This window comes from Zeus faber (assembly GCF_960531495.2).
Source record: "Zeus faber genome assembly, chromosome: 17".
Classification (NCBI taxonomy): domain Eukaryota; kingdom Metazoa; phylum Chordata; class Actinopteri; order Zeiformes; family Zeidae; genus Zeus; species Zeus faber.
Window position 1 is genome coordinate 26,512,021 of NC_137204.1, and position 14,737 is coordinate 26,526,757.

Consider the following 14,737-nt stretch of genomic DNA (forward strand, 5'->3'; position numbering starts at 1 on the left):
CCCCCAAATGGTCTGGACCCCCGGGCGCTCGGCCAATGCAATGCACAGTTAATCCAGCCGTATTATGAGGCCAACAACATTTCCACACAGTGCTTCGGTTTCCAAACTTTTGGTTGAGGCATTTCAACGCTTAGAAAGACAGTGAGGCACATAGAATATCCCTGTATCGTAACATATGGTTTACCAGTCATGTCGTCTCATACTAGAGAACTAAATCATTTGACGATTTGATTGATGGATTGTATTGATCCCCGAAGGAACAATGACACCAATGAACAATACCAAAGAACAATCAAGATTAAAAATAACAATAATTCTGGTAAAAGAAGTAAAACCAAACCAAACGCGCAAACGAATAGGACTTCTATTCAGGGAGTGTTCGCTCAGGACAAAAAAACAACAACGCCTTCCCTTCAACATTTGAGCCAATCAGGCAATTGGGCGGAGAGCTCCATGCCTGGCCGAGTGCCAGCGGAAAGCCAGCGAGCGCAGCTCGCCAATGGGAAAGTGGCTTTCGTCTCCAGAAAGGAGAACAAGTTGCACTACGGCAGCATTTCAGATAAAAGTGGCATAGGGGAGAACCAGCGGCGTCAAAAAGTGTCCTACAGTAAAATAATTTATTCATTCAAACTTTATTTAACCGGGTCAGTCTCACTGAGATTAAAAATCTATTTTTTTCGAGAGAGACCTGGCCAACAAAGCAGCATTAAAGCACAATACATCAAGGTCACACAAATAGATTGATAAGCAACATAAACAAGCAGACAGGAAGCTCCGGCTGAAGCATTAAAACAGACTTCAACAAAACCAAACTAAGATATCTGAACAAAGACGCTGCCTATAACTGTTTCGCCCTCAGTCCTTTAATATTGAGACAAATTGTATCTGGGAAATAAAATCCGTTCCTTTCAAGCTCTCGTAGCTCTCGACGCCGTATTACAAAGCAGCCTCAAGGCGGAGCCGGTCCAAGGAGGCGTTTCGGAATGAAGCGCAGGCGGTGGGTGCGCCTGCGTGCATACGGGGAAGGCCAGCCAGGTCCAACATACGGAGCAGGGTGAGGTATGTACAGCACAGTGTCCGGCATCTTTGGACCTCGGACGGACGCAACGGAGCACAGCGGATCACAGGGGAACAAGGATAACACTTTGTTGACACGGGCTTCATTGTACGTCGTTCTTAACTCGTCAATTCCAATTGAGACGAGTCTAGAAGCACAGTTTGTTTTTAAAACTGCATTCAGATGCATAAAAGGCATTGAGAATAATAGCGGGATAACACTGAATGGGAAGGTAAAAATAAACCATATACTTAGGCTGCTGGATATCCTAATCAAATAGCAGGAAATCTGAGTCTTGATCTGACGCAGACCAGATCAAAGCGACAAAGTTGCAGACACAAGATATTCAAATGATTTGTTTCTAAAGGTCTTTCATTATAACAGAGCATTGCGCAGACATACTGACATAAATGCACTAACAACACATAAGTTGATGTTGACTGGTTTTAAGTTGTTATTTTGACATAATGCTTAATGACATAACATGGACAGTCTCCCTGCTTTAAACTCCAGCTGCCGTCGTCATCAGACCCATATCTTGACTATCTTCTTCCTGATCTTATCTTAATTAACTAAAGGAAGGAATCTCTTTCTGTCTGTACGCCCTTCCTTTATCTCGACAACCGTTCATTCGATCTACTTAACACTTGGCGGGTGTGTTGCTGGGCGTGCATTGTGGAATTTGGTGCAATTTGGACACGCGACAAAGTGTAATATCAACAAACTTTCAATAAACAACAGGGGGGCTTTGGCGCTCTGCCACGGAGTCACAGAGAGTCTTTACCCTGTGTGTGACTTTAACCGGCAATTTCATCTTCCCTTGTGGAAGACTGGACTGTATCATTGACATTTTGTTAAACTGTGACTTTAAAATGTCTGAGAAAGTCATACATTTTGAACAGGCATATGATATGATATACCACTGATACATACCAGTGTCAGTAAATTAGAGGTGGTTCAGGCGGAGCGGACTAGGGCTTTCTCCCTAAACTCTAAATTACCGGCGCATTTCAACCCAACCTACAGCAGCAGCAGCAACGCCACCAGCACTACCAGCACCACCAGCACCACCAGCGGCTGCGGGGTCGTTCTCTCTGTCTCTTATTATTAGGGCACCACCAAATTCACGGGGGAAAGTCGCGTGGCGGACCGTGAAATGTGTCAGAACAAAACGGGCGCGAATTGCAGCCGAGCTGAGCCGAGTGTTCGGTTCGCCCCATCTCCACCCAATCAGAGCTCGCCTCCACCCTGGCAGATCCTACCTCCATCCCGTCTTCACTGTATCAGATCCCACCTCCATCCTATCAGATCCCATCTCCACCCCATCTCCACCATATCAGATCCAAACTCGACAGTATCAGATCCCACCACCACCCTGTCGATCCCATCTCCACCTTATCAGATCCCACCTGCACCCCATCTCAAGTGTATATACAGAATGTATATATATATATATACAGCATGTATAATATATATTGTAAATGGGCTACCGTGCTATCAGTCAAAATTCACACAGCATATTGCTAATGAAGAGTATCATTACCACACGATTTGGTAGCCATATTGATTCAGGACAATTAAGGTAATTAGAGGGTTTTTCTGGATTTGGCCTCTTAAGACACCTCCAATGAACAGATTGCCATTTATATTTAGAATTAGAACTCTGCTCCCTCCATTGACTCCATTCAGTGAGTAAAACTATACCCTGCATACCTACTCTAGTAATCTTTCTCATGGAATCACACTTTTATGAGAAAGAGAGAGCTGTAAAGATCCACAATATCAGGAAGGAGATGAAAGCCCTGAAGTCCCAGCACAAGGTGGCAGGAGAAGAGGAACGCATTGGCCTGGCCCAGTTGATGTGCATCCTACGGAAGAAGATCAGAGTTCTCCGCCGGGCAGAGTGGCATCGAAGGCGACGACACGAGAGGGAACGTAAACGAGCTGCCTTTATCGCCAACCCCTTCAAGTTCACTAAAGTCTTGCTGGGGTAGAAGCGCAGCGGGAAACTTGCTTCCTCGCAGGGGGACATAAACCAACATCTTACACAGACGTACAGCGACCCCGAGAGAGAGCAGGAGCTGGGAGAGTGCAACATCCTCATACATCCCCCTGAACCGGAAGTGCAGTTTGACATGTCAGAGCTGCAGCTGAAGGAAGTCAGAGAGGTCGTCCGCAAAGCAAGGGCTAGCTCTGCTCCATGACCAAGTGGCACTTCGTACAAAGTGTACAAGAACTGTCCCAAACTCCTACTGTGCCTGTGGAAAATCCTGTGAGTCTTCTGGTGAAAAGGGAAGATTCCAGATCAATGGCGAGTGGCTGAAGGGGTGTGGATCCCGAAGGAGGAAAACTCCACCCAGATAGACCAGTTCCGCACCATCTCCCTGCTGTGTGTTGAGGCGAAGATCTTCTTCAGTGCGATTTCCAATCGGCTGTGCACCTACCTAACTAAGAACATCTACATTGACACATCAGTCCAGAAGGGCGGCATTTCAGGAATGCCGGGCTGTGTGGAACATACTGGTGTGGTGACACAGCTAATTCGGGAGGCCAGAGAGAACAAAGGCAACCTGTCAGTGTTATGGCTTGACCTGGCAAATGCATTCGTCTTCATTCCACATAAGCTTGTCCAGCTCACTCTGTTGAAACCTCATGTAGGTGCAGGTGTAGAGACCTCATCGCTGATTACTACAACAACTTCAGGATGAGGGTCTCTTCAGGAGCAACTACATCTAGCAGGATCAAGGTGGAGAGTGGCATCATCACAGGGTGCACTATCTCTGTGACACTGTTCTCCTTAGCCATGAATATGCTCACCAAGTCAGCTGAGCCAGAGTGCAGAGTGCAGATCTATGGTGCTGAGAAAAGGAAAGGTGGAGGACAAGTTCCGGTTTTACATCGCAGGCACAGCCATTCCAACGATCAAAGAGAAGCCAGTCAAGAGCTTGGGAAAGGTTTTCGACAGCTCTCTGAGACGCAACATCCATCCAATAAACCTGTACTGAGTTGGATGGCTGGCTGAAATCCGTGGATAAGTCCGGCCTACCTGGAAATTTCAAAGCCTGGGTCTATGAACATGGCATTCTTCCCAGGATCCTGTGGCCCCTCCTCGTCTATGCCGTCCCAATCTCTAGTCGAGACCTTAGAGAGGAAGGTCATTAACCACCTCCGGAAATGGCTTGGACTACCAAGGAGCATGAGCAGCATCGCACTCTATGGCCGCAACAACAGGCTGCAGCTACCCTTCAAATCCTTGGAGGAGGAATTCAAGGTGACGAGAGCCAGACAAGTGGTGCAGTACAGGGACTCAAGCAATCCGAAGGTGGCCAAAGCTGAAATCCAAGTGAGGACTGGCAGGAAGTGGAGGGCGGAGGATGCTGTCCAAGAGGCAGAGGCAAGGCTGCGTCACAGGAGCCTTGTGGGAGTGTCACACGAGGCCGTGCAGGGCTAGGATCCTTTCCAACTCCTCAATTGAAGACCAGAGGGAAGGAGAGGTAGTGCCTTGTACAAGAGGAGGTGAGAGCAGCAGTGGAGGAGACAAGATCCTGCAAGGCTGTGGGGATGAAACAACAGGGAGCATGGACAAGATGGGAGAACACGATTGAGAGGAAGGTGACCTGGACTGAGATCAGGAGAGCCCAGCCTCACCGCATCAAATTCCTCATCCAGGCAGTTTATGATGTGCTTCCAAGCCCGTCTAACCTGCACACATGGGGCATAGCAGAGACACCAGCATGCCCATTGTGTTCCAAGCGAGGAACCCTGGAGCACATCCTCAGGTACTGCACTACGGCACTTGGAGAAGGACGGTACTGCTGGAGGCATGACCAAGTCCTTAAGACCATCGCTGAAGCCATCAGCACTGAACTTGAGTGGGCAAAGCAGTTCTGTCCCTCCAAGATAACCATCGCCTTTGTCAGAGCTGGGGAGCAGGCAACCCCTGCCAGAAGAACACCTGCAGCCATCATGACCTCCGCAAGAGACAGAAAATCTTAAGAAGTGGTGGTAACAGCAACAGGTCCACCAACAGCTGCCGGTGGACCTGTTGCTGTTACCACCACTTCTTAAGATTTTCTGTCTTGTATTGTTTTTCTATTTCTGTATATTTGGCAATTTTTATTGTTGTAATTCCTATTTTTTCTTTTAATGGCAAAGTTTTTTATTTTTTATTTTATTTTTATTTTTTAGTCTTGCATGTATTTTATATATCTGTATGTAGACTCTATTTTTATGTAGGGCAACCTTTGCTCATTTTACACAGGCAGAGACAAAGTCCTGACGATGTTATTGCATTTAGCGAAATACCTCAAATCATTTGAAAATCAAGTAGTGTGGATTAAAATTGAAATAGCTGAATCAAGTCTCCAGCTCCGATCCCTGGATATTTCCTAATGACTTGGGCGTCAGATCCCTCCATGAAAAGGATGGTGAGCACGTGGTGAATAGGGCGTCTCTTCTTAACTGTCTTTCTGCTTCTTACAGGATGGAATCACCCTGTTTACCAGCAGTCTCACTAATCTCCCAAATCCGCAGATGACAAGGAGCCTGACCATTTTTAACGCCACCTCGCTGCGTGAGGATGTCACCGCTTCTATTATTTCCTTTTTCATTTGTTTTCTCCTTTATCTTTAAAAGATTCGAGATTCAAGATTCAAGAGGTTTTTTTCTTCACATACGTAAACACTGTTGTACTCTTTGACCCGTGTTTCAACACCAATCACACTTTATAATTTCTATGTCTTGGGGTATATTTCAATTTAACACATTTTTCTTTCTGTTTGTGGAAAGTGAGAAGTGCAGGAACAGTTTATATAAACACATACAAATAGATAAAATATATTAAACGGTAAATATAATGGAGATATAATAAGACGTGTCACAGCAGACAGCAGGAACTTGACTGTTCAATGTTCTCATCAGTTAGAGACACGGAACAAGCTGCTGGGTGAAAACCGGGGAGTTATGAAGTGGAATGGAGTTCCATAAGGTGCTATATATATAATATACACACACCATATACATATACCATATATAACATATATCATATATACCATATAAATACATATATATATATATATATATATATATATATATGGTGGATATATGATATATGTTGCATATGATATTATATACCACTGATATATATACCACTAATCAGCCACAACATTAAAACCACCTCTAATACCCATTGATATTGTGTAGCTCCCCCTGGTGCAACCAAAACAGCTCTGACCCTTGGAGGCATGGACTCCACAAGACCTCTGAAGATGTCCTGTGGTATCTGTGGTATCCTTTAAGTCCTGAAAGATGCGAGGTGGGCCCCCCCTGGATCGGGCTTGTTGTTCCAGCACATCCCACAGATGCTCCATCGGATTGAGATCAGGAGAATTCGGAGGCCGACTCAACACCTTGAACCCTTTGTCATGTTCCTCAAATCATTCCTGAACATTTTGCAGTGTGGCAGGTTCGCATTATCCTGCTGAAAGAGGCCACTGCCATCAGGGAATACCGTTGCCATGAAGGGGTGAACTTTGTCTGCAACAATGGTTAGGCAGGTGGTACGTGTCAAAGTAGGAATGAATGCCAGGACCCAAAGTTTCCCAGCAGAAAATTGCCCAGAGCGTCACACTGCCTCCGCCGGCTTGCCTTCTTCCCATAATACATCCTGGTGCCATCTCTTCCCCAGGTAAATGACGCACACGCACCCGCCCATCCACATGATGTAGAACAAAACTTGATTCATCAGACGAGGCCACCTTCTTCTATTTCTCCATGGTCCACTTCTGATGCTGACGTGTCCATTGTAGGTGCTTTCAGGGGTGGACAGGGGTCAACATGGACACTCTGAGCGCTCCCATATGCAGCAAGCTGCCATGCACCGTGTGTTCTGACACCTTTCTATCATAGCAGCGTAAACATTTGGAGTGTCCATGTTAACTCTGTAGGCACTAGGAACCAACAGCAGCTTCACTTTCTGCGCAGACGCAGGTTGTTTGGGGGTATTGATGTTATTTTATCGTGCTGTGATACAGAATAAATTACATTGCGGAATCTTAGCTTGGTTCAGTATTATATTGGTAAACTTGAAATCACAAATAAGCAGTGCAGTCCGCGCAGTGATGAAGTGATGGGGGCGAGGGAGCATCCCTCCCTCCAAAATGCTCTTTCAGAAGACTTCAGTTAAACAAGCTAGGAAAATGATCCCTGACCCCTCCCAGGTCCTGAATTCAGAATATGAAGCTGTTCCCATCAGGTAGACGCTGCAGAGCTCTGGTTATGTACAGGAAAAGACACCTGAATAGATATAAAAACTCTTCATCCCTCCATCAGTGACTCTCCTAAACCTAAGGACATAAGGAGGGTGTTGAATGAGGGGATGTGTTGCATGTATCTGAATGCACTTTACGCACTTATTTCTGCGCTTGTCTGGGATATGCACTTTAGGTCTGTTACTGTACTATAATTGTGTGTATTTTGATGTGGCAGCTTTTATGTCTAAGACAAATTTCCCTCGGGACAAATAAAGTAATCTTGAATCCTGACTCTTGAACTGAAGTGTGTGGGGAGCACGGAGGCCAAATCGGTAGCGATACTTATGATATATGGTATATATACATATTCTGTGTGTGTTTATATATATATATATATTTATATATATATATATATATATATATTTATATATATATATATATATATAAATCCTGAGTGTGTGTCACTAAGTGGATTTGTAATGATTTGGATCTGGATGAAGTCCACCGTCAAACTACTAATCTCTGAGCCTTCCCTCGTAGCAGCCGTTATTTCCCCTTTCAGGGTTTTCTGCAGAAATGTGCAGAAAATGTCCTTGAAAAACAAACATCAACACTCTGGCGAGGGAGTAGATGGTAATAATTCATTATTTATATCCTATAGAGTATATACAGACCAATAGTTTATTGTATGCATAAAATTGCATTTGTATATTTCTGTTTATTTTCATATAGTTGCCTATTTCTCCTTTTAATTACATTTTCTTTGCTATTTGTTTGTTGTTTATTTATTTGGCTATTTTTATTTTTCAAATAAAATCTTTGGTTTTATTTAGAATTATATGTTTTATTCTTAAGAGTGTGATAAGCTTTTGGTTTTTAATACAGTATATTTCTGTATTTTATATATATATTATTTATATATATATATGGTTATTTATGTTTGTATCTTTTTCTTGGCTATTTTTGTACATTTGACAAGTTGTTATTGTTGTTTGTATTTATTGTTTTATTGTATATATTTTTTATATAGGTTAAGGTTAAGTTGCCAAGGGTGACGCGGCACGTTCGCTCAATTAGGAAACAGAGGAGGATAAATACATCTAAAATAAAAACACGCTTTATCTGTTTTGTTTTCGAGAAGCGGGGAATGGGGACGCTCTGGGCCGACCCTGCAACACAGAAGGTCACACTGATCGTGTGCCCCCCGCCACACACACACACACATATTTAGTGATCGTGTGCCCCCCCCAGTGGTTGTGGCCCTAAACAAGCGTATATATATATAAACATGCAGTGCTTATGCCAGCAGCCGGCCCTGATCACACCAGGGTTCAAGATTTCAAAGTGAATTAATCTTTTTTGTGATTTGATGCAATTGCAATGACCGTGGAGAAGTACCTTTATAATACTTACCTTAAAAGATCTTTTGTCATCCGTTTCTATCACTCCTTTGGTCCCATGAACGTCTCTGAATAGTATTTGAGTCTGAAAACCCTTTGCACTTTGAACATTTTAAATAGAATAGAGTAAAACGGTGGCATATTGTATGCCATATTGTATTGTGTTTGAACTCTGCTTGTGGAACATCAAGATTTTCATCTGACACAAGGTATTTTACACTCAGCATCATTTATCTAAAAGACAGATGGAAGATTTGACAGAAGGATGATACAGAGGATTTGCCCCCAAATGTGACATATTTGGACGTGCATAAAACATGTTTTTAATGCATGGTGGTTAGGTGGTTAGTCTGCTCTCTTAGACTGGAGCAACAAGCTGTGCTGGGACAGCAAGTTGCTCTCGAGGTGTTGGCCCCCCAACTTCCTGAAAATCAAATCCTGCCCCAGGATCCGGCCAGAGCAAGCTTGACTGCTCTGTTTGGGAGTGTAGCAGGGGAAAGGGTAGGTCATGGTTTTTGGAAGGAGTTAGGAGCAGCAGCTCAATGATGATAACTAAGATCATTTATCTCATGGTTAGGGAGATCGAGGCTGGGTTCCAAACACCGCCCCGGATCGCCAAATGCAGCTGATGGTGCAAGACGCACTGCAGATGAACGAGCAAGTGAGGACTCAAGCCTTGTAACCTGTCCAACTGGCCTCAATCGCATTTGTCATGAGGTGAGGTGGTGCCTGTATTTAAGTTGTCCAAGATTCCTATTGATCCCACGCCCAGCAGGCCCGGCCTGGCAGACCAACTCCAACTGGCGCTCTCGCTCTCACCTGGCAGAATTACGGTCATCTGGTTGATGTTGGCAATGTGGCCGACATCATCCGCAGATGGATGGATTTCATACCAGAACTGGCAATCAGACTGCGAATGATCGAGCCCAGGCCATAGGCTCCAGTATAACCACCTTAGACGCTATCACTAGGGCGCTCCTTGACCACCCGGACTTCCCATGGCCTCTGGCACGCCGAATGTATCCAGACGAGTGGGACGCCACCATAACTGCGCTTGGCACCGTAGGTGCAAAGCCATACTATGGTTTTAGAGGGACCCTACACTACGAGTGCAGTGCTCTCCACTCTGTGCAAGCGGCTGGAATGGATGAGTGGGTGGTTGTTGATATCCAGCTCAGACAGAGCTCCGGAAAACGACTGCGTTTTTTTTGGAAGTCCGGCCCAACAGAAACCGCGTAAGTGACATGTTCCATGCTTATCATAGTACCACTGCTAACGTGGCCATTATTTCATAAATCAATGCAGAAGAGTATGACAACTATGCTAATGCTGCTCCACTGGTAGCAGCTTATCCTGTGAACAAAGGAGGACTGCCAAACATGCAAGGACACCCCGACTCACAGCCCAACCCTGGTCCCAATGCTGGTCTCGACCCGTAGAGGGTAACGGCAGGTGACACGAGAAAGATAAGACGTGAGAAGATCGCAGGGGAGAGTAGGGATGGGTATCGAGAACCGGTACTACATTTGTATCGGTTCTGACTGGTAGCACCGAAACATTGATAAGCTCCTGGACAAACGGTGCTGCTTTCGGTATTTGTGTAACATAACAGTCCCCTAATGATGACGAAGCTGCTGTGTCAGCACCCTCCCCCTAATAATGACGACGAAGCTGCCGGCGTCTATACGTGTGCTCTCCAGTCCAACATGGCCAAACGTTCAACGTGTGGGCTCACTTTGCGAAATTGAATGACCATGCGGGTAAACGCAATATATGTCAAAAGGCAAAAATTGCTGCTGCTGCAGTAGTGAGCCAATCACACGTCACATTAAATGGAAGAACGCTGGCTGTGATTGGCTGGGAGCAAAACCTTACAAGTTGTCATGTTTTTCTAGATCTGGGTGCAAAAGGGATGGAATGCAGGGATCGTTTGACTGGATAAGTTTCGATACTACTTGGTATTGGGTTATTTCAATCGATACCTTAAAGGTATTGGGTACCAATACCCAGTCCTACATAACCAGTGATGAGTGGACGAGTATCACACTGGATACCTATATCACAGTCACATTCCACTATGTAATTGACAGCCAACTGAGAGAGAAGGTCCTCGAGGCCCAGGCAGTGTATGAGCCTCAGAGTGGCTCTGTTGTGCCTGAGGAGACGGGAGAGAGAGGGTTGTCGCCATAACAGCAGATACTGCTGAAAATATGAACGCGGCCGGGCGGCAGCTCCATATCGTAAAGCTGTGATGCGTGGCGCATTCTATCAACCTTATTAGCACAAAAGAGCTATACAGTACCATCCAAACCGTCTCCAAGAGAACGGCAAGGATCCGGGAGGCCATTGTGTGGTTCGAGATATCATCCATCGCAAAGACGGTGTTCCAGGTGGAGCGGCGTCTCCTTGGTAAGACACCAAGCCTCATTGTGTCTGTGTCATTCAGGCAGGACTAAATAGATTCAAACAGATTTCAATGGGTCCTTTGTATGTTTCAGGCCTGCCTGAGCGTTCTATTGTCCTGGACGTGAGGACACGCCAGAACTCTGTTTCTCATGGTGGGAAGATGCACGGAGCAGGATCCAGCCACGCAAGCCGATCATGATAACGCAGGACTAGAGCAAGAATGAATATTGCGATGCTATTTATGCATCGCAACATTTTTTTAATTTCATCTCGTCCCAGGCTCAAAAAGGCCACAGATGACGACTCCAGGAGGACAAGGTGTTGGGCGGTCTGATGTGCATTCCTTGCACACCTGCTCCCCTGCACGTCGGGTGACAAGAGGAGCCGCCCATGGCTGGGTTCTGCCGCCAGGCCCTTCAAAAGCTGGAGGACCGCTTCAGAATTCAAGAGGAAGATTTGCAGTTTGTGGCCACCATCAAAGAAAACAAGCAGGGTGACCTATCCCAACGTTAGCAGGTGAAAAAAAAAAGAATGAAAACAAAACAAAACAACAAAACAAACAAAAAGAAAAACCCGCTTTATGATCCCAATTCATATAAAGCTGGCTGTTTTTCCCTAATAAAGGAGTGACAAGATATACCCTTCCTGCAAAGTTATTGTTTAATTACAGGATGATGATATGGTGGCATTAGAAAAATAAAAAAAGTAAAAACACATTCTAAATGTAAGTTCTCTGAGAATGTTCATTTCACGGTGTGTTTTCATTTTGAATGTCATGAACAACTCCCACTCAGCTTCAGGGAAGGCTCAGGGTGAAAAACAGAATGAAGACAAAAAATAGACACGTTTTTTTCAATACCTTTGCTTTGTGTTCTATCAAAAAAAAAGGCAATAAGCCTGACTCCATTAATATGGTAAATTTTTTATTTCGGCTTCCCGTCTCCAAGGAACCCAGGGTCTCTGCACTAGAACAACTCCTCGCTGAAGTAGAGCTGAGGACGAGATTCGTTCGACAGCAAACTGCAGAGAGGTCTGCAGGGAGCCTCCTCCCTTCCCACCCCACCTCAGAAGACCCCGCCCTCTGGTGGTGCGGTAGGGAGGACGCTCTTCCTCGTCTCTCACGGCCCTGCACCGCCTACCTCTGCGTCCAGGCCCTCCTGGAATACAGGTACGCCTCGCTCAGCGACCACGGCGTCTCAGCGTCAAGCATCTCACCATGCGTCACCCAACACTAAATACACGTGGCAGACAAAGAGGCGTGGTCAAGCTCCGGTTCCATTTCCCGCGGCCACCAAGCCGCCTCGGATCGGCGCTGATTGGGCCGATTGTGCTGTCGTCCGCAGCTGGTGCTTGACCACGCCCCTTTGTCCGCCACAATACACTATATATACTATATACACTATATACACTATATACTGTATACTATATACACTATATACACTTTATACAGTATATATATTATATACCCTCAATATACCATATATATTATATATACTATATACACTATATTTACTATATACATCTCATCCCCGTTCTTAGTCTCGTTCCGCAGTCTGTCAGTATTCACTACACTAGTGTTCGCAATGGCCCCGCCCCCTTATCCTGAAATAACACTATATATACTATATACACTATATATACTATATACACTATATTTACTATATACATCTCATCACCGTTCTTAGTCTCGTTCCGCAGTCTGTCAGTATTCACTACACTAGTGTTCGCAATGGCCCCGCCCCCTTATCCTGAAATAACACTATATATACTATATACACTATATATACTAGATACACGGCCCCTTACCGTGAAATAACACGGGTCCTCGCTTATCGACCAATCCCCTTAGCGACCTGTTTGTAGGAAGGGAACTCGGTCGTTAGGTCAGCAGAACCAAGGTTCTTTGGTAATTGGTGAATTTGTTGAAGTGTAGTTTGTGGTGGTGAAGCAGCCCAAGGCACAGCCCAACAGACATTTACAGCAATTGCTCCTCCATGATTATCTGCACAGGAAACAATTTAACTTGTTACTTGTGTAAAAAAACAACCAAATAATAAAATAGCTGTTGAATATTTTCACATCTTTTCATGTCACGTCTTTATTTTTTGCAACCAAATTAAAGGAGAGTAGTATCCAAAAGGCTACGCTCGCCCTGCAGGCTGAAGGGGCCCCATTCCAATTATTTTTTTGCTCATGATGTGACTCAGATCTGGGTTTTTTTCACAACAGTGCGAACAGCACAAATCACATGGAATCGGATCTTTTCAATTCGGAATAGGGCCACTTTCACATGTGATCCCAAATCAGATTCAGGTCTGATTCTTTGCAACGCGACCTCAGTCTGAACAGTCAAATCGTAATTCATGCGACTTGGACGTCACTCTGGAGCAGGGGTCCCCGACCGTTTTATCATCGCGGATCGGACGAGCGGCAGACAAACAGTTCGGCCCTGCACGGATCCAGGGACGCGAAAAAAAATAAATACCCCTGTGTTTCGAGAATAAACTCGGAATTCCGCTCCCGACTTTGGGATCGGCGGGCAGAGCGAGGCGCACCGCCCCCACCCGCACCGCCCCCACCGGTACCGCCCCCACCTGCACCCGTTAAGCAGCGTATACAGCACTGGGAAAATATATCATAGATAGATAAATACACCGACCCGGCGAGGGAGCACCCACGCTCGACGCGCTTTATGAATAGTACCGATACCAATATCTAATAATAGTGTGTGTGTGTGTGTGTGTGTCTGTGTGTGTGTGTGTGTGTGTGTGTGTGTGTGTGCCATGTGTCCGCTGGTGAGTGCACAGGATTTGTCCCATTTAGTTCTTGTGTACGGCGTCAGAATTATATCGTAGCGCCTCAAAGCAGCGGAGAAGGCCCTGCAGCCGCACACACACCCCACACCCTCAAGTAAGCTCCGAGCACCATGCACCGCAGCCGCAGTGGACCCCCAAACCCACAGAGAAGCCGGGGCCCTGTGGCCGACATACCGACGACGCCCCGCCGGGACCGCACCTGGGCGGAGCAAGGCCCACCGCCCACCTCCACGCCTCCAAGGAGCCCCGGGAAGCCCCTGACGCTCTCCGCAGCCCCGCCCGTCCCCAGAAACCACCCGGCATCGGGGGCAAGTCGCCAGGACCCCCTGCCGGCCGGGTTCAGGTCACGGGTTGAGTTCTGGGGAGAGATACATGAAGCACAATCCGATCAACGCAGGAGTGCGGCACGTGGCCACGCGGACCCCCGTCCCAGATCAGACTGTGCCCCGGCGCCCGCCCCGCCCAGCCCCGCCCAGCCCCGCCCCGCTCCGCCCCGCCTCGCCGCCGGCACCAGGAGTCACCCGACCCACAGCGACCAGCCACAAGCGCAGGCAATGCCTTAAAATGATTTCCCACAACATGTGAGAGAGGTTTAGGACATGGGGACATCCGGGGCACAAACATTCAAAGCTGAGTCTACGTCAGGCTTTTATTATTCTCCTAAACTAAACATTAACGAAACAGCGGAGAAGCTCAATCCTGCTGCTGCTGTGAGTCTCATTGTAAAACAAAAAAGATTTTACGACTTTTAAAAAGTTATAGAAATAGCACTGTAAACATAGTATGAGCACATTTTATTAAACAGTC